Raw genomic sequence first — 20,100 nt, forward strand, 5'->3', positions numbered from 1 at the left:
AGAAAATCTCTTCTCTTCAACATTTTTTGGGCCCAGTTCCCAGTCTGTGTGGAAAGTTCACAAAAGCAAAGATGCAATCCACTTCTGGAGGAATATAGGAAGCTAACATGATCTCCTCAAGCTTTTCCAAAAGATTCAATCAACCTTCAGAGGGTTTGTTATTCAGCTCAGCTGAATGCAGAATTTACTTCAGCAAATCAGCCAGAGAAGAGTTGATTTTGGTTTTTCAGAAAAACACCTTTGCAAAATATAGACGAGAACTGGGAATTTTAGAGGTGGGGGCTCTACCAAGAGGTAATCTGGTCTGGAAATTGCCTTGTCCCCCAACCTTACTAAAGTCACGATTTTCTGGGCCTGCTGTCATCTATTGCCATGCAGTCACCCTGGACTGGTTTCATCCTGCCCTGACTACAGCCCGGATGGGCGACAGAAACCCAGCCCAGAGGCTACATTTCTCCCTCATCAAGGCTAGCATGGGAAGCCCTCTGCCTTCTCTCTGCAGCTGGAGCACTGTAAACATACCCTCGAAGTTGGCTGCCAGGCACAGGAGTAGCCAAGCTGTCTGCTTGGTCCCTTCTGTCCTGTCTTTGGCATCGAGTAGGCCTATTCTGTGTTCCAGCACCCTGGCTGCTTGCTCCCTGTTCAGTTTCCCAGGACTTGGGCCTGATCCCAATCTCACGCCTCACAAGGAGCTGGCTGGTTCCTGTTAGCGTTTTGCTCTGCCCTTAACAGTGGGTGCTGCCGCTGCCAAGAACTCATGAAACCAGATTCCCATTCAGCCCCTTCTGATTAGATCCTTCTGAATCACTTTGCCTGGCTGGAAACAGACTGCAGTTGTGCCACGTCCCTTGGACTTGTCTGTGATTGCATCTAGTCCATGTGCAGATTCATGACATCTGTTTCCCCCAGTTTCTAGAGCAAGGAACTCTAGGTAATGCTAACCCCCTTACAACAGTTCCTCATAACCATGTCCTGTGCTAAGCAACATACAGATATCTCATTAAGTAGGGAGGCCTCCAGAGAACTTTATCTGCCTTTCAGATTTTTCAAAGTGAAGTTCCCATGAACATTCTAGAAAATCACTTCTTATAATTTGGTTTGATTTGGTTTGGTTTTTGCTTAGCAGCTCAGCTCATATCAGAAAGGATTTTCTGGATTTATGGCAAGGTCTTTTCCAAATGCGTTGATTTGGCCAGCTTAGATCAGCCCTCAAAAGAATGCTCTGCCCTAGAGCAGGCCCATCTGGGAGGACACAGTTGCACAAATGGGTAGGTTCTGTCCATCAGCTTATTGTAGAGAAAAATAATTAGCCAGGCCTTTAGTTATGCCTCAGAGTGTGCCTCTATTTGCAAAGCTATTTTCACGGAATTCTTCTGCCTGGAGGAAATACTTGTTGATCTGTGTATTCTGAATTCTTAGGCTAGTGATTCTCAAAACCATCAACAACATTCAGTTTTTATTTATTAATGGCACTTTAATCTTTTCAAACTTCCTTTTGAAAATTAATATTAATATCTTCACCAGCATGCATACAGAAACACAATTTATGAGTTGGCCATTATTTTTTCTTGCAATGGAAAATTAGTCAACAACAGTTAAACAGACCAGTACAACTGGCAATAATTTTGAAATATTGATAATAACAAATGTATTCATGATCTCTCACTAGTTTGCTTATTTCTAATAGATAGAATCAATATAAATGTCCTACATTAAGATTTGTGTTTATTCATTTCTGGTATATGCAAAAGAAATAAAACAGTATTCCCAGCACTTGACTATGTTAATTGCTTTGTTGTTTTCACTGCATTTAAAAATAAATCACATACTCTGGTCTCATCCATTAATACCAAGTTATTACAGCTTCAAATTCTCTTTTGGCTGGATTGTATGCAGAGGTAGATATATAAATCACTGAAAGTTTACTATGTGTAAATCTCCAGGCTTGGTCAAGGAAGCCGTAAAGCGGTGGTGCTTGAGACCTCTCATGTTAAGCTATGAAGTGTTAGTTATGAAACCTCTCTTTCTAAATGTTCATTAGGTGAAATGTTGACTATTATGGTTAAGTTGGTAGTAGAAGGTTTGCACCTACTCTAAGTTAGTCCCTCAATCTCAAGGTATTTCCTAGAGGTCTCAGACACCTATACCATTATGGAGCAGTTTGAAAATCAGAGCCCTAGAGCTGAAGTACAATTTCAGCCCCATTGTTTCTCAGCTACAAACAGGTCACTTTAATCTTAATAGCTCAACTTTACTTGACTCTTCTTGTGCAACTAGGATGTCCTGTGTATTTCAACATTGTCCCACCTGGATTCCAAAGTATGTGCCACACATCCTTATTTACAGTGACCCTGTTATTACAGTGACCATACAGATTCAGCCCCACTTCTCTGGCCTGCTTTCTACACAATACTCTCTGTCCAAAAAGCCTGATGAGGCTGACTCTCCACCGTCCCAGCTTTCAGGCACCACAATCAGAATTCCAGCGCCCAAGCCAATCAAATCTAGGAGCCAGAATTTCCAACCCACAACCCACTGTTACATTTTTGCCCATCTCTCCACCAATCAGCATCATATCGTTCTTTGTGGACATTAATTAGGATGACACTCTCCTTGGACTTTATGGAATCTTTCACCAAGACCAATCCCGTGACTTCTAGAAGCCCACTGCTCATTTTCTATTGAGGTCAGACACCAACCTGAGGTCCCATGCTGGGCTGTCATTTTACCTTCCAGAAGGTGGCCAACAAACCTCTTCCCTCTGGTTCAGCCTTAAGATTACTCACTATTGTCCACCCAGCAGCCTGGGCCCATTTTAAACATGTTTAAACTTCAGTTTGGGCTGAAAGTGGAAACCAAAAATGTTCTAACAATATTTCCTATCAGCTCTTTTTTCCTTAGCAGGAAACCATAGATCTCTTTAAGCCATGGCTTGAAGCCCAGCCCTGGGGCTGCTGTGAGCTTGGGGAGGATGTGCTCAGGACAGGGGCCAGTTTCAGCAAATCCATCAGACTTCTGGTCCTTGGAATGCATGTGTTACCTTGAGGTATTGTCTTGTCTAGATTTCTTGGAAAACCATGAAGAAAACAAACATACAAACAAACAAACCACAAAAAATATTTTCTGGTTCCTCCAGCAACTCTAGCTAGTCCTGAGTTTTTTTATTCCTTCACTTGGGAACAAATTAAAGTTGTGCATTTATTTCTGCAACACTGAGAAACACAAAAAGAAAGCTCCCTGGAGCATTGCCCTGCTTCCCATTCCGGGTACTGCCAGCAACCACATGAAAAGCAAAGTATTTTAGAAGACACTGTATTTTGCAATAGATCTGTCTTATAATGATACTTCAGATTTTACTTCTATTTTAATTTCTAAATTCACTTCAGATATGAGCCCCCCCCCAGACCTCATACAGCCCAAAGTCATTTAAAGACCTCAGTGATACCATTACCCTTGCAAGTCTCTCCTGTTACTACAGAGAACACGATTCTGATACACTTCATCCCGCACCTAGGGTGGGGAACCTGCTGTAGTCTTTGCATTGGCCCTCTTCCGAGTCAGACTGGAGATGACGTGCGGACACATGAGAGGCTATCCCCAGCAAAGTTTCCCCTGCTAATAGCAATGGCTTCTCACAACGATGATGTGTTATTGTTATAAAAGAACTTTCCAAAGTGAGGGACCAATAGAATAAAGAAATGCAAGGTACCAAGAAATATACAGATATGTTTCCAACAGTTGCTACAACAAAGTACCCCAAACCTGGTAGCTTAAAACAACAGAAGTTTATTCTTTCACAGTTTTGGAAGCCAGAAGTCCAAAATCAAGGTGCCAGCAGAGTTGGTTTTCTCTGGAGGTACTAAAGGAGAATCCATACCATACGTCTCTCCTAGATTCTGGTAGCACTTGGCATTCCTTGGTCTATATGTGCATCACCCCACCCTTTGTCTCCATACTGCCTTCTCTCCTCCCTCCTCCCTCTCCTTGCCTCTCCTCTCTTCTCTTCTTCTCTTCCTTTCCGTTCTCTTGGCCTCTCTTTTCAAGATGTTGAATGTAGGATCTGCCTTAGCCCAAGATAATTTCATCTTAAATCTTTAATTACATCTCCAAAGACTCCTTTTCCAAACAAGTCTCCCAGTCCAGGGGCTCAGTTCCATTTGGTCACAACATGGAAGGCAACTGCAGATAAGAGAGGCAATGAACTCCCCTGTAAGCCTGCACAAGCAGACGAAATGGACTGGAGTTGTGAACTGGAAGTCAGGGTGGCGGATGACAGGTTTCGTTTTGTGTGCAGATCTCCTCTTCCCTGCAGCTCTGACTTCTGTGTCTCAGAAGGAGAGAGTAGGTTAGGTCAGTGTTCCGGTGCCTTCTATCACAGGAGCAGCCTTTCCCCACATTAGTTCTCATATGGGCAAATGCGTGCACACAGATGCAATGTGCTCCCCACCCTCCTACAGATAAGTCAGACATCTAGCCCCGCTGTGTTTTCCATGCCAAGTCTGGAATGTGTCCTCCCTCATGTGGGACTTCTGGAAGCTAACTTCCATTGTCACATGTTTGACTTGGCTAGAGAAATAAATGTGCCAATGCTAGAAATGTCATATCTTTATATTCTGAGTTTTCCCACAATTTCCTTAGTATCCTATATTTTGGAATACTATACTTTTTCATTTTTCAGTTACATATTTCAGTCTCTGGCCCACTGGGTTTTCTGTCTTGAGAGAAGCCTACATCTCACCTGGTGTCTCCTGGCTCTCAAATGGCCTAAGAGGAAGGTGATAGATAGGGAGAGGTCGAAGACACACACAGTGTTGCTTCTTTACTCCTGACAAGAGATGGTGATGCACCTAAATTTGATGGCTTACTGAATCTTTTTATCCCATACTTCGACATGAGGGGAAGAGGATTGTCATGGAAACAGAACTGTACATCATGGAGAAGTGTTTGTATAATTTTTCTGTGTTCACATTTTTGTAAAATATCAGCTCTGTGAGAGTGCCAGGGTCCTGCCATATTTTTCAAGCTGGACCCACAGCCCCCAGCTTAGGGGTGTGGTAACCAGTAAGCCTCTTACTTTTCATGTTTCTGATTATGAAAGAAAACGAATGAATCAGATTCCTGGAGGAGTTCAGGTCTCTTGCAATGTCCTGATTTCCAAATCATTTTCAGTAGCCAGAAATATAAACAGGGTAACACTTGTCTTTTTGTTGAGTAAATAACTGATGAGCTAAAAATAATAAAATGTATCACAGGAATTCAGTTCCTTCTTACCTCTGGACTCCTTCCATTACACGTGACACAGAATAACCCTCTACCTTGCCTGTTTTGGAAAGGTAAGTATTTTAGCATTCATTTTTATTACACTTCTGCCTTAGTCTCATTTCCTCTATAGGACACACACACACACACACACACACACACACACACACACACTCACACACACACACACAGGGCTCTCGGTTCAGCCCTCATAAAAACACACAAGGTCTCGGGCGGCCTCTAGCGGTAGCTTGTCACCTTGCAGGATTCCGCTGCTTCCGAAGGTCTCCAAGCGCAGTGCAGGCGCCCAGGCGCCGGAATGAGCTTCCTTCTCCAGCCTGCAGGGTGATGCAGAGGGGAGCCAGCGAGCTCCCCTCCGGGGCTGCTCTGCCTGCAGCCTGGCTTCCTCGTGAGTCAGTGGCCTGCACCTGCCAGACTGAGTCTGGGCGACCCAGAACCACCGGAAGGAAGTGACATTGTGGCTGCCTGGGCCCTAGACACAGCCAGAGAGGCTGGCAGCCCAGGAAAGCCTGCCAGTGTGAGACAGCCAAGCCCTGTGTCCTGGGAAAGCGGAGACTTCAGATTCTGCCTTTGAGTGCCTGTGTAGACTTGTCCCGTGGGACCGAGAAATTGCACTGGTGGTGAAATGGGGTATGGGATGGGGTAGCAGTGCTGACAAGTGGGCTGGGGCAGAAGTGCGTACCCTCCCATGAGATGGACTTCTCTGGGGCCTTTGCAGTGCCCGAGGCCTCCCAGACCCAGAGTGCTGGGCCCCAAGGAGTGACTAGGAACCCCCCCCATCCTTCACCCTGTGGCGCCTGAGCATCCACCTTTGTCAATTCTATTTAAAAGTGAAATTTAAAAGTTCTAACGTGTACTGGCTATTGTTTTTTACCCAAGGATAGCTCTGTATAAGCTCTTCTCATTTGCCTGCTACAGATTCTGCCTACAAATTCTTGGGTTTCTCCATGTAAAGCAAACAGAATTTTCCCTAAGCCTGCTTCCACCCTCATTCTGTACCCTTCTCCTTGCCAGGATCTCCAAAGTGCTAGCAGTTTCTTCTGACCACCCTGTCCTGACTGTGTTCCCATCTAGGTTACATCCTGACTGTTTGCTGGAAACGGCCATTTTCGAGGCTGCTCATGACTTCTGAGTTGCCAAACCCGAAGGCCTTGTCATTAATAATGTGTCAGGTTTGAGACGCTATATAGCCACGGCCCTTGGTGTTCAGGGACATGGCTTTATTTCCTGAGAGCCAGTCTCGGATCATGAACTCGGTCTCCGGGGTGGGCTGGGCTGCAGATGTAGTCATCCAAATTCAAGCCTGACTCAGCCAGTGCTGTAATGAGCTGGGAGGTCCCTTTTCTTTACTCTCCAGTCCTCTTTCCATCCTCATAGCTGCAGGGGACACACATGGGGACAGAGCTTGTGTATCTTGCTGTCTGGGGAGGAAAGCAGTACCCAGCCCGACTTCCCTTCTGTCCACACCCGAGGGAGACTCTCCTCACTTGGTCCCTTGTCCTGTGCGGGCTGCATTCGTGTGTCTCGGTTCCCACCATCATCTCCCGGAGCCAACATCCTTGCTGCCCACACTCCAGCTCCTTTCTATCTCTTGGCTTGTTCAGAGCCTCTTCTGTATCCCATCTGGTGGCCACAGAAAGTTTTCAGATTTTCCTTCGCCTCACTGAGGAGCATGGGGCTCTGTGACCACCCTAACCCAAGGCTGCTCTGCTGTTCAAAGCCACTGGATGCAGACATTCAGCCCAGAGCTGTGTGCGGTTCTCCCTGGCATGTGCTGAGGGGAGAGACACGTGTGTCCTCTGCTGTGGAGTCCCTGGTGAGGTACAGATGTGTTGGACTGCAGCCACCATAGAAAACATTTTACATCATGGCTGAATCCAAGCACACAGCACGAATGAAAGAACAACTTCATGAAATGATATCTACCAGGACCTTGTAACGTGCTCCAATATTTCCCACTGCATTGCATTTTCTTCTAATGCATTTTGTCCCATTAAATCCATCTTTGTGATTCAAGAGTAGGTTTCAGCCCACAAATTAAAAAACATCGCCGGAACAGTGGCTTACTTGGTTCAGAAGGATGAGTACTGGGCACCATACCAAAAGGGAAGAAATAGCTGCATCTTTGTTTTGTTCTTTCTCAAAATGCACAGCTTTGAGAATAAAAGAAAGTCTTGCCTTTCAAGCTGTTGTCTCTACTATGGGTTTAAAAATAAATCCATTCAGATATTCAATAGATTTTTCATCCTCAGCCTTATCTACTCTTGGAGAACAATGTGTGTGGAATATGATAGAATGATACAAAGTAATGGATTTAAAGAAGCACAAAGAATTAAACCTTAGTTAATGTGCCCAAATGTTACATATCCTGTTGGTTATAGTGACAACAGTTAAGTCTGAGTATACATTGTAGGTCAGGCCCTGTGCTTAGCACTTCAGTTACTATACCAGTTAACCCTTACCACCCTATGATACAATGTAAATATTATCTCCATTTGCTCAAAAGGAAACTAAATCTGGCTCTGTCCATTTGGCCCCTTGCTCCTCACCTAAAGATCATTCCTCATGTTTTTACTTCCTTTGCTTATGTTGGTTCTGCCCCTAAACTGGAAGACTGAGACTTTATACCAGTTTGTGTGGGATCAGATAAGTTCAACATATTGTCCATGCTCAAAACATCCAGCTTTTATTTTTAATTTTATTTAAAAGGAAAAAGAGAAAAACACAAAACAAAGCGGTGTAAGGGTACAAGTAATACAGAACTACAAAAAAAAAAAAAAAACAGTAAGAAATCACCAGTTAATAGATTACATATTATCATCTTAGAGATAGTTGCTCAAATCACAGTATCAAAGCATACAAAGTGGACATTCAAACAGTGAGACTGCAAACAGTTGTGTTCAGTGATCCAACCAAAAACATTAATATGGTCAGCTATTTAACACCCCTAAACACACTTGCTGTTGTATCCTTTAGAGCTCTTTTTTCCCTCTCTTTTTTACAACAAAATTTACACATTTTGGGTTTTATTACTCCTTAGTTCTTATTACTTTTTTTTGGGGGGAGAGAATAAAGTCAAATATGGCAAAACAAAGCTGTCAGTCAAAACCAAGGATAGACATAGCACATGATGTAAAACAGAGTACAAGGTTATCAACAATGGTTATCAACAATGTCTCTTGTTTCCTTAAAAAGACTTGTCTATCTCATTAGATATTATAAAGTTGAACAAAACAGTAGAGAACAAGACCAATAAAACTTAAGCATTATAAACATTACAGGACTTCCAAAGGAGACAATAGTCAAACCAGAATGGGCATCTTAGTGAATCTTATTGCCTTCAAAGTAGTTGCCTATACCCAAAACATCCAGCTTTTGAAGTGACTTTTTCTGTTCCTTGATAGTGGGAGAGCACAAACACACACACACACACACACACACACACACACACACACACACACACACACACAAGCATGTGCACACACACACACAGGGTCTTCATTGATGGTGGAGTACTAGAAAATTCCAGTGAAAACTCAATTTCTGATCTTATATTTATTAATTAGGAGTGCTTCTTCTTGACTCGTCTGGATGCAGAGCCTATGGAATGGCACAGACTGTGAAGCCAGCTCTGGGATGAAACTTTCCAAATCCACCCCAGATCTTTCTCATTTATTAGAGGTTACTCTGATTTGATTCTCAGTTCTCCCTGGTATGGAAATGGGGCCCCTTCTCTAGCTCGATGCATTTGTTCCTAATTAGTTCCCTAGTTTAAAAGCCTTTTGGGAGCCCAGTGCAGTCGTCACCCTTATTCTCCTTCTATTGACAGATGGCAGTGGAAATGCTTGTGCTGTTTCTCCCCTGCCTCCTTCCTAGCTTACCCAGGAGCCATATCCAGGAGGCTATAGATGGGCCCTGCAGCTCAGTGGTAAGAAAACCTCCCTGAGACTAACAAGGATAAGCTTTTCCTGAGCCCTGAGGCCCCACCCACCAGGTTCCCTCCCCATGTGCCACCAGCCAGCACTTGCATGCTGAGAAACCTCCCGCCCGGCCCTTTGCCCTGGGTCCAGAGTTCATGCCTTGCCCACACTGGGCACTGGGTGTTCCTACAGGCCCCAAACCATGTGTGTCTCTTGTTTTCCAGCTGCTGAAGGCCTTAACCTCCCAACTCCTGGTGGCTCCCGAGATCACAAAGAAAACAAGGTCCCCACGGGAGCTTGGGAAATGCAGCTCATACCAGATCCTGTGACCTGCAAGCTGTGCCACATAAAAGGAGCAGGTAGGCAATCTGGCAGGATCAGAGATTAAAATCAACTTTCATGCTGCTAGTAGGGACAATTCTGGGGAATGGGTACAGGGTAGTTTTGGGAAGAGGCTCTGTAGAAGGGAGAGAAGGGTCAGATGTGGCTCAGAGCTGTTAATTCCTCCCGTGTTCAGGGACCGGCGGCAGCCACCCTGATACTGGAAAGCATGGGCATCAGGGAAGATGAGTCAGGTGCTGTGCGGTGCCTGCAGACTGAGCCACAGGCCATGATTTCCATGCCCTGACTTGTCAGAGATTCAAGGGTTTCTTCAGGTGAGAGCCTTCTCCCCAGAAGACTTAACCCTGCCTGACACATACACACCCCTATTGGGGAGCCCTCAGACCCTGATGCCTGGGTGTACCTAGGTCCTCCTGTATGTGAGTGTAGCTACTCTGCAACTAGTGCCCTGAACCCCAGTGAGCACTACACTGCATAAACTGGTGGCACAATAGAGAGAGGACTACGTGTTTGTCTTGTCACTGGACAGTGCTTATATACCTGCAAAGCACCACGCTAGCCCTACACCAACTAGGCTTGCTGAAGAGAGATCCTGTGTTCCGTGAAAATGCTTGACATGTGTCTTACTATCCACTCCTGGGGACCTTTGGTCACAGCTCACAAGATTCCCAAGTCTTTTAGTGCATATCCTATGTGCCTTGTTGTCCCTGCCACTCTAGATCTGATGACGTCTCTGTCCCTCACAGATCAACAGTCAACAAAAACACTGAGTCCACCTGCCCCTTCACAGGCAGTTGTGAAGTCAGCAGGGCTCAGAGGCACCACTGGCCCAGCCCGTGGTTTGCAGAAGTGTCTAGATGCTGGCCTGAGGAAAGGCAGTGAGATGGCCTCCCACTGGCCCAAGAATCTATCGCCCTAATGGGCTCTGTCTGTTTTGTCTTTGTTTCCAATACACAGTTGCTAAATCACAGGCAGAGGCTTCCTGACACCAGTTGGATTATGTTACTGTTCTGCTCCAACCTCCATGGCTCCCTATCACCTCTCATGCACGTATGTAGTCTCATGGTCTAGCTTCTGTACAGTACCTTTCAGACTTTATTTCCTTTCTCTCCCTTGCGTGGTCCATGCCAGCCACACCAATTTTGACGCTGCCTTAGAACACATGAAACTTGCTCTTCCCCTGGATTTTGACACTTGCCATTTCTTCTGCCTGAGTCTTTCCCCTAGATCAGTGGTAGCGAACATTTCAGAGCTTATAATGAGAACAAATAGCTTGCTGCAGCACATGTGCCATGGGTTTACCACCATGTAAGGAGCCATCGAAGCTGGAGATTGATCACATGTGTGGGGCTAAAGCAAGGCCAGCCCAGGAAAAACAGAGAGATCCAAACAAGCTATGTAAACAAGTTGTTCCAGCACCAGGAAGGCAAGGGGCCCAGGCCTGCCAAGCAATGGGTTGCTAGGCAGAGGGGCTGAAATTGACATCATCTTTCCCAGTATATAAATAAGGATGCTACAGTGGTTGAGCATTTACATGGGAGGAAAGCCAAATGTAAAAAATTCAACATTTGGCTTTTAGTAGCGGATAATAGGCTGGCTCCAGCATATCACTGTCTCACTATGGCTTTGTAGGGGGTCTTGATATCTAATAGTGTAAATTCTCAAACTCCATTGTTTTTCAAGATTGTTTACTACAAGGGTACTTGTTTCAAATTCGTGATTAATGTATTATTTAGGTCCTTTTTGCTTTCTTAAGTCAATTTTAATTGTTAATACACTGGCACTACACAGCTTGCTGAATTTCTTGAGTTTGCCTGCAGAAGAGATTGTAAATTTACATACTTGGGAGGAAACTGAAAAAGAACTTAGAGCAAGACTAGGGAAAAAACAAACCAACACAAATCAGCTGGCCCTCTATAATAGATTTTAAAGGGTTACTTAATAAAACTGCTGCTTTCTGCTCCTCTCACTACTTCTCACAGGCCCCAGGCAGGGAAGGGCACCAAAGCCTCCACTGAGCTTGGAGTTTGGCCCAGACAAGGAAGGAAAAGAAACAATGTTGCTTGTTTTAGCTGCAAGGAGAAATCAGGGTTATGGTTAAATCTACTCAAAACACAGTTCAAATCTTCCTAGATTATTGTATTGCTCAATTGGTTATTCTTCCCTTGACAAAAATTGGAAAATCTATAAATAAAGAAAGGGTACTTAAGGATTTTGGATCTTCTGATACTTATAGAGAGGTGGGACATGGCTCTGGCCTGGCGAAGCCACCCTGGCTTTTCCTATCACCCGTGCACATGCTTTATGAATCAAAAGTTTACACTGCACTTGTGCTCAGATCCCCCCAAAATAGTGGAGCCTTCAGCCCAGAGCAGGAGCACCACCTGAATATCACAGAAGAACCCAAGTTACCTAAATATAAAATGCAATTTCCATTGTCTTTATACCTTACCACAAATATTCTTTATAATCTTTAGGTCTAAAAGTAAGCCAAATGTGCTCACCATTTAAAGTTTTTTAAAAAAAGGGCGAGTTCACTTGGCAGTATATATCATTTAAAATATTTAAATTCAGATTTAAATTTAACCCAGATTTCACTTGGCAGTATATATCATTTAAAATATTTAAATTCTAATAAAGATGTAACTACCTCAACAAATAGATAATATAATCAAATAAATCAAATCTAAAAAGTGTTGGAAAGCTCTTCATACTGGACAATAAAAACACCCAGTCAAGTGCTAATGCGGGGTCGAGGATACGCTTGTGCTTTTCCAGGAAAAGCTAAATGACCTATCTGGGTGCCAGTGTGTGCTGTCCAGCTATATCAGGGGCCCAAGCCCAGGAAAGGAGTTGATCCCACCTCTCAAGAAGCTGATGCTCAGTCCTACGACAGTGATGACTTGGAAACCATGCCACAACTCATAGAAAAGGATGAAACTAGAACCAACCTTAATTGACCCAAGATGCCCAGGAGATGGTAACCAAAAATAAAAAAGGTCCAAACAGATGATAGAAGTGCATGCTAAGTCCTATGACAAAAATATGTTAAATATAGATAAGATTTTGCCCCTCCCAAATTCTTTGATAAGAGATCTCTGCTAAATTGGCCTATAACAAATCTGACTAGTCTATTTAAAATTACAAATTCAATAATTGTTAAAGTTTGTGTAATTCAATTTGGCTAAAATATATTTGAGTGCACTCTGATTGTGTAAGGTGTTCGTCAGTCTGCCTGTGTGTCTGTTTGTCTAGTCTGTTAAGCTGTTGTTGGAAGTCACTGAGCTAATGATCACTTATACATGTGGAGCCAACAGCACAAGTGCTCATACAGGAGTGCCCACGTGGCACCGGAGCACCTGAGAAGCACTCTGAGGGCATGGGATGCTGGAGGTGACAGATGTTTCAACCCTGAGCACGGAAAAGCGAGCTAGTTTAGCAAGGGGGCGTGAAATAGCCCCGAGGAACTTGGAGAGTTCTTGTGGACACTGACAACTCTGCATTTGTTTCTACAATGTCTGTCATCTGTCCATGTTTGTCCATTTGTCTGTTTGTGAACAGCTGTTCTTTTTATTTTGAGCTCAGCAATTTTCCTTTCTACTTTTTCTTTTGCATTTATAGATCATTTAATCAAGGTTTATCTGAGTTATAGAATTATAAAACATGCTTTCATCTGGGTTCCCAGTTAGTCAAAATGATACTAAAGTCAGTTGTGTAAATTTAATGTACATTGTTGCTTATCATAACTTGAGAGCCTCTCATTGTTCAAAAAATACATTAAATGTTACGTTTGGAGTTTTCATAAGAAAAAATTATTATAAAAATGATTAAACAAAAATCTCGGGGTTGGGATTGTTGGACAGGACTTCAATTGATGAATAAGAAAGTGGCCACCTGGTAACATTTTACCAACTCTTGTTCATTGATTGGAGCCCCCAGCCTGGATCTCCACAGACTTATGAGAGATGTCCCCAACTAAGGTTATATAAATATTATTCTAATATGTTCACATTGGTCATCATCAAAAGAAATAATACAAAAGGCTTTTTATTTTAAGATGCTCTGATACAAAGGTTTCATATGGTTATGACAAATGATTATTTGTAACCTCATGGTATATTTATATATTCATGCCTCCAGATTTACAGGTCTTTAAAAATATAAAAAGATTGTTTATGGTGACAAACTTTTGTTTCAGATCCAGACTTCTGCCGCTAACAAAAACTTATGAGATGTACATCCTACTAAAGGTCAACAAGTTGGGTGAAGGCTTTTGTGTATTAGATAGGGATGATTGACTAAAGGGAGAAATTTAATGTCAAAATGAAAATTCAAGTGTGTTACAAAATGTCATCATGGTTTTTATGCTATAACATTGTATAATTGTTTGATTTCTAATTTTCTATGTAAAATATGTAATTTTTTGTTAATATTCTACAGGTATTCAAATGTTAAAACATCCATGGTTGTTAAAAAATAATGATTCTATTGTATCTTGTAAGATGTTTGATATTTAAATAAGATAATAATGCCTCTAACTACATTGTACTATTATCAATCTTTTTTTCTGGATGTTCAACAATGAAGGTTTGGAGACCAACAATTAGAGAGACAGATGGGCTAAGAGGACAGCCAGTATTTTGGCCCTAGCCCTCAGTGAGGACTCAGCATATAAGAGAATCTCAGCTGCGTCATCCTGTACTCAGTGAGTCCCTGGTCTTCTGATGAAGAAGACTGTAAGACCACTGCAGAAATTTATCATCGGTGTGTGGTGTGCCTAAGGAGAGTCACCAGGAGCAAATATCTCCCAAGCTTTCACAGAAAGCAACTTGGTCAAGCAATAGCCATGACTCACCCAAACAGCTGACACTGATGGAAGAACTAAGAGGTGCTGTAGCTGGTTCCAAGGTGTTCCTGAGGAGACCTAACTGACCTTGATAGATAACAAAAACTGTGTTTAAAACAAGTCTCACCTTAACTTGGTCTTGAACATCCTGCAGAAAATGTACAACTACTAGAGGATATAAAACAATGCTGAAGTAATATGTTATAAAAGAAACTCAAATCACTAATACTTTTGGCAATTGCCAGCTACACTGGTGGCTGACTACTGTCACAGATTAATGCACTGCACAGGGTTTCAACTGCAGAATGCAGGGACTTAAAATCTTTGGACTTCACTTAAAATAAAAAGATGTACAGAGCTCTCCAATACAGCTCCTCCAGCTTCAACTGATCACCCAACCTGTGCAATAACAAAACAAAAAAGAGGGATAGGTAGGAAGCCGTTAAAGCTGGAGATTGATTACATGTGTGGGCCTAAAGCACCCAGCCAGAAAAAACCAGAAAGACCAAAACAAGCTATGTAAACAAGTTATTCCAGCACCAACAAGGCAAGGGCCCCAGGCCTGCCAAGCAATGGGTTGTTAGACAGAAGGGCTGAAATTGACATCACCTCTCCCAGTATATAAATAAAGGTGTTACAGTGGTTGAGCAGTTCCTTTCCTCCCATCGGCAGTGTGAGGGCTCTACCTGACCCTGGCTTTAAGTCTTTTCTTTATTTTTCTCATCCTCTTGCAGGTCCTTAACCTCAAGAACCTCCCGAGCCGCACTGGGTCGCAGCATCACCACTACTCTAGACACTCGCCTGGCTTCCTTTTTCTCTTCTGTCTCTTGAGTATGGTGTGTGCCACTCAGTAGGTACTCAATAATTTATGCTTTCTCTGTGCTAGACAACTGTGACCCAATAGATGATATAAGTGGGCCTCACCAAAGGCCTGTTGCCTGGGCTTATTTGGCTGCAAAGTTGTGGAGCCCACATTTATTCAAACTGTACTGTCTCCATCACACTATTATTCATATGGAGCAGAGGAGAGGAAACTGAGTGGCCAAGTGTCTTGGCTTGAATTCAGTCTGCATCTTTTTTGTTTTTTCCAATACTAGGGTTTAAACCCATGATCTTCACACTGAGCTACCCCACAGCCCCTTGTTATTTTTTCATTTTGAAACAAGGTCTTGCTATGTCATTAATTTGCCAGGTGGGACTCAGACTTACGATCCTCCTGCCTCAGCTCTCTAGAGTTCTGGGATTACAGGTGTTTGCCACCACTTGTGGTTATCACTCATTTTGGACTTTGGACTTGTCACTAGAATCTAAGCTTATTTATGTTTCTGAAAAACATGGACAGTGCTGTCCCATCCAGTGGAATTTAGCCCCAGAGCCTTTGAAATGCTAATGCTGTATGTTATGTTTGTATCTAAAATGTACCCTAAGAGGTCCAGGTATGTAGAGGCAAGGCTTTGGGAGGTGATTTTACCTTGAGGGCTTTAACATCATCAGTGGGTTATACCGTTGATGGATTCATAATCTGATGACATCATTGGGAGGGGATGGAAACTTATCCAAGGACACGGGGCCTTGTTGAAGAGCATAGGCCAAGGTGATATGATGTCAGGGACTGTATCTTGTCTGCAGTCCTTTCTTCCCTAGGTCTTTCTTTTCTTCTGTGTGACTTGAGGTGAGGAGCTCTTCTCTACCACACCCTTCTGCCATAATGTTCTCCTCTGCCACAGACCCAGAAACCGTGGAACCAAGGGAACCTCTGAAACCACGAGCTGAAATAAATCTTTCCTCTTTTAAGTTATTTTTCTCAGGTGTTTTGTCACAGCATTTGAATGGTGACCAGCATAGTGTGCAAACAGAAGTGAGATAGTCAGACCCTCTTTGTGATTCTCCCAGCAGCCAAACATCTCCTTCCACTGTTCCCGCTTCACTGTCCACCCTTCCCTTCTCACAAGGCACTGTTTTTTGCTTATGAGCTATCTGTGAGATGAAGTAAAGGAATCCACTGTCACCTGAGGCTCCTAGAATTGCAACTAAGTTCAAGGAAGCCTCAGGACCTTGCCTCCCTCCCCATCCTTCTTTGACCAGGGCAGCTGACAGGGACGGGCAGAAAGGTACTCTCTGTTGCCTTCAGTGGCTTTGCCTGGCGCTGTGATACTGTCGCCAGAAGCCCTCAGCTTGGGAGGCTCCTAGATGGGATGGAGAGTGAACCCCAGACAGACTTTTCTGCTCTGAAGAAAGGGTCTAGAATTTTAATCTTAGGGGAAAGTCAGCCAGACATATTTCTTAGTCCTTTTCCCTGACTCTCTACCCAGCCCAGCACCAATGCTCTGGTTACTATCCACATAAGCATGGGGAGGCTGATAGTGGGGTTGGAGGCAGAAGAGAAATCCTCAAACTCCTGCCTCATCAACTGATGTTTTGGCAGTTCCAGTTTTGACGAGCACATCAGCTTGCTCCTGCTGTGCTCCTGAGACTTACAGGTTCCCCAGCAAGGTGGGGTCTGGACTGGTTCTGCAAATCAGAGTTTCCAGCTGCTTCAGGGTCTGACTCTGGATTAACCACAGCCTCGTATGATGCTGAGGCCACATAGGAATCTAATGCTCTAGTAACTGAAGAGGACTGCAAGGACCAGGGTGAAGACCGGGAGCCTCAACCCATGCAACCAACAGGGACCTGAGAGAGGGCAATGGGGAATTAAGTGTCGATGTCCGCTCCCGGCCGGCAGGAAGGACACACGACAAAGTCTGGTAGTGGACAACCTTTTCTTTTTATTTTCCTTCTCCGTACAGCCTGCCCTGGGATCGCTCCCAGCCGAAGCCTCCTCTGGTCCGCTCCCCGCGGCTCCTTTTGTGCTTCAGTCTGCCCCAAAGCCTCTACCGGTCCGCTCTCCGCGGCTCCTTCTGGGCTTCTACTTCCGGGCTTCTACCTGGCTTCTTCTTCCGCCCAGGGGTGGCACCGGTATATATACGGGTACAGTGTCCAATCATGTTAAAGTAAGCAAGGCAAGCTGATTGGCTAACATCATCAGTTGCCAGGCAGACTATATTGTTGAGCGGGTTGTTTACGCGGTAAGCAGGAAACTAACATATTCGATGGGAGGGGTAATCTACCTCAGGCTTTGCTCTTTACCACAGGCCGCACGTCCGCCGCGCAAGGCGAGCTATCACAGACGCGGCTCCCAACATCTCCCCCTATTTTATTTTTTATGAATGTGCGCATCGTAGCCCTTCCTGGACTGGGTGCAGAGGCTTATGCCCTATGTGTAGGTCCACCGTAGGTCCTTGGCTTAGACCCTGGTTGGCCATGCCATGGTCTGCCAAGGCCCTGAGGCCCTCGTCCTTTTTCTAGGGCCAGGCACAAACTGGACGGAACCTGGATGCACACAAGCTTGCATTCATTTCCTCTCCGTAAAGAAATCCCCTCGGAGAGAAATTTAGACCTGGGCAGCATCTAACAGTCCAGCGGCTTACGTGCAGGATGGGGTAGGGCCTGGCTTAGGTCGAGTCGTGCTGGGGAGGCACGCTCTTACCCGTCATTGACTCACCTACCCTGCTGTGTATTGTCACCTTATGGAGGAGAATGAGGGATGCCCGCCATATCTAGACTCGGTCGTGGGCCAATTGAGCAAGCCATGCATATGCCTGAGGATCTTCTTGTCCATTTCGGGCTACCGCTATTTCTATTCATCTTATTGGTTGGTCTGTGATGGATCTCCAGTAGGGCAGGTCTGATCTTCAGTCGAGGGCTTTGTTGCCCGTGTCAGTCTCTCCGGTATCCACAGTGGTTCTCGTCCCGGTTCCTGTGGGAAAACACAAACCGCGCCTCGGTTCCAGCTGACCACTGGATCCGGGCCCATCCATTGTCCTGTCAGGACATCTTTCCACTTCACCCACCCTTTATGGTTGGGGGAAGGGTTGCAGTGCTCCACAGCTGGGGAGCGATTATCATTATTTAAATTTAAAAAATTGTGTGTGAATAGTGCCATGGATAATCGTGCCTTTGGGGCCAGGCCTTGGCCTACTCCCCCTTTTTGTTTTTGTAAAATTTTTTTGAGGCTTCTATGAGCCCTCTCAATGATTCCTTGACCTTGGGGATTGTATGGGATACCATGTTTTAATTGAACCTCCATCATTTTGCAGAACTCATTGAAGGCTTTGCCTATATAGGCTGGTCCATTATCAGTTTTTAATATTTTTGGTTTGCCCCATGCGGCCCAAGCTGCCAGGCAATGATTGATCACATTAGACACTTTTTCACCTGTTTCTGCTGTTGCAAATATGACGTGAGAACAGGTGTCTGTGGAAACATGAACATATTTAAGAGTCCCAAACTCCTGTATATGTGTGATGTCCATCTGCCAAACATCACCAGGGATCAAACCTCGAGGGTTTACTCCCATCGGTATGGCAGGTTTGTATGTGGCACAGGAGTCACATAGTCGCACGATATCTCGTGCATCTGCTCTAGAAACGTGGAAATGGTTTGCTAGTGTCCTGGCATTGACATGAAATTTATCATGGAAGGCACGGGCTCGCTCGATTGGTGTTAGTAAGGTAAAAATCCATAACGGGCGAGTGGCAGTGTCAGCAGCCGCATTCCCCTGTGCCATGGGCCCCGGCAGGGATGTATGTGCTCTTATGTGGGTGGTGAAGACCTTATGGTGTCTGTTCTGAAGCAATGTCTGGATAGACAGGAACAGTCCAGCCACTGTGGAAGTGGATCTAATTAAACTGGCAGTCTCAAGCACTTGCATAGCATTGACCACATACCTAGAATCGGAGACAATGTTAATGGCTTCTGAGAACCGTTCAAGAATCATTTTAACGATCTGCAGTTCTACCACCTGAGGCTGATCTGGTTTAAATTGTATGGTAACCGGGGGCTTGCCTAGGATCACATAGGCGCCTATCCCCGTCTTGGAGCCATCTGTGTATATTGTAGTTGCTGGGACTAATGGCTCAGAGGCAGTAACCTTTGGAAAAATTATAGGGTGCTGAGTGACAAATGACAAGATAGGGTCTTTAGGGTATTGATTGTTTATATCCCCATGGAAAACACATCTCAGAATGGCCCAGGTATCTATGCAGGCAGCCAGGGTCTTAATCTGGCTGGCGGTATAGGGTACTCGGATGGCTCGTGGTCCCGAGCCAAAATGTTGGACAGCTCTATCATGCGCTTCAAGGGCCAATGAAGCGACTGCCTCCGGGTAATGCTCTATGACTTTTGCAGGTGAGACCTTAGGGTGTATCCACAGTAGTGGTCCTTTCTGCCAAATCACCGCTGTAGGCTGTAGACTAGTCTGTAGCAAACAGACATCAAAGGGTCGCCCTGGTTCAATTCTGTGTAAGGTAGCCCCACCTAAGGCTTTTTCCACTCTCTGTAAGGCAGCTCTTGCCTCAGGAGTGAGCCTCCTGTGGGAGGCTATATCTGGGTCTCCCTTCAGAAGGTCGAACAGGGGTTTGAGATCTGAATTTGGTATATGTAAATATGGCCTAATCCAATTAATGTCTCCCAATAGCTTTTGCATGTCATTTAGGGTCCTAACGCCATCCGTCCTAATGGTGACCTTCTGTATAAGTCTGGAGGCGACACTGAGGTCCACACCTGCTGACCCAGGGGTGGCCCTTGTTGAAGGCTGCCACCCTGAGCTGTCCTGTCTCTGGGGCGGGGGCCCGCCTGTGAAGGGGGCCCCCTCTGGCCGTTTTTTGGCTC

At 44.7% G+C, this 20,100-nt stretch overlaps 1 long non-coding RNA gene across 2 annotated transcripts; it reads left to right on the plus strand.

The window, feature by feature from the left end:
* Positions 1 to 9,339: 9,339 nt before the first annotated feature.
* On the plus strand, positions 9,340 to 16,182 carry LOC106028599 (uncharacterized). Of its 2 annotated transcripts, XR_010043337.1 has the most exons (4): positions 9,340 to 9,559; positions 10,500 to 10,592; positions 15,123 to 15,238; positions 16,033 to 16,182. It is a non-coding gene; the product is annotated as an uncharacterized LOC106028599 (long non-coding RNA). The 2 variants fall into 2 exon arrangements; XR_001202228.3 differs by lacking the exons at positions 15,123 to 15,238; positions 16,033 to 16,182 and adding an exon at positions 14,130 to 15,072.
* The last annotated feature ends 3,918 nt before the right edge of the window (positions 16,183 to 20,100 follow it).

This window comes from Cavia porcellus, unplaced genomic scaffold (genome assembly GCF_034190915.1).
Source record: "Cavia porcellus strain 051 isolate PalLab524CR breed Dunkin Hartley unplaced genomic scaffold, mCavPor4.1 scaffold_26, whole genome shotgun sequence".
Classification (NCBI taxonomy): domain Eukaryota; kingdom Metazoa; phylum Chordata; class Mammalia; order Rodentia; family Caviidae; genus Cavia; species Cavia porcellus.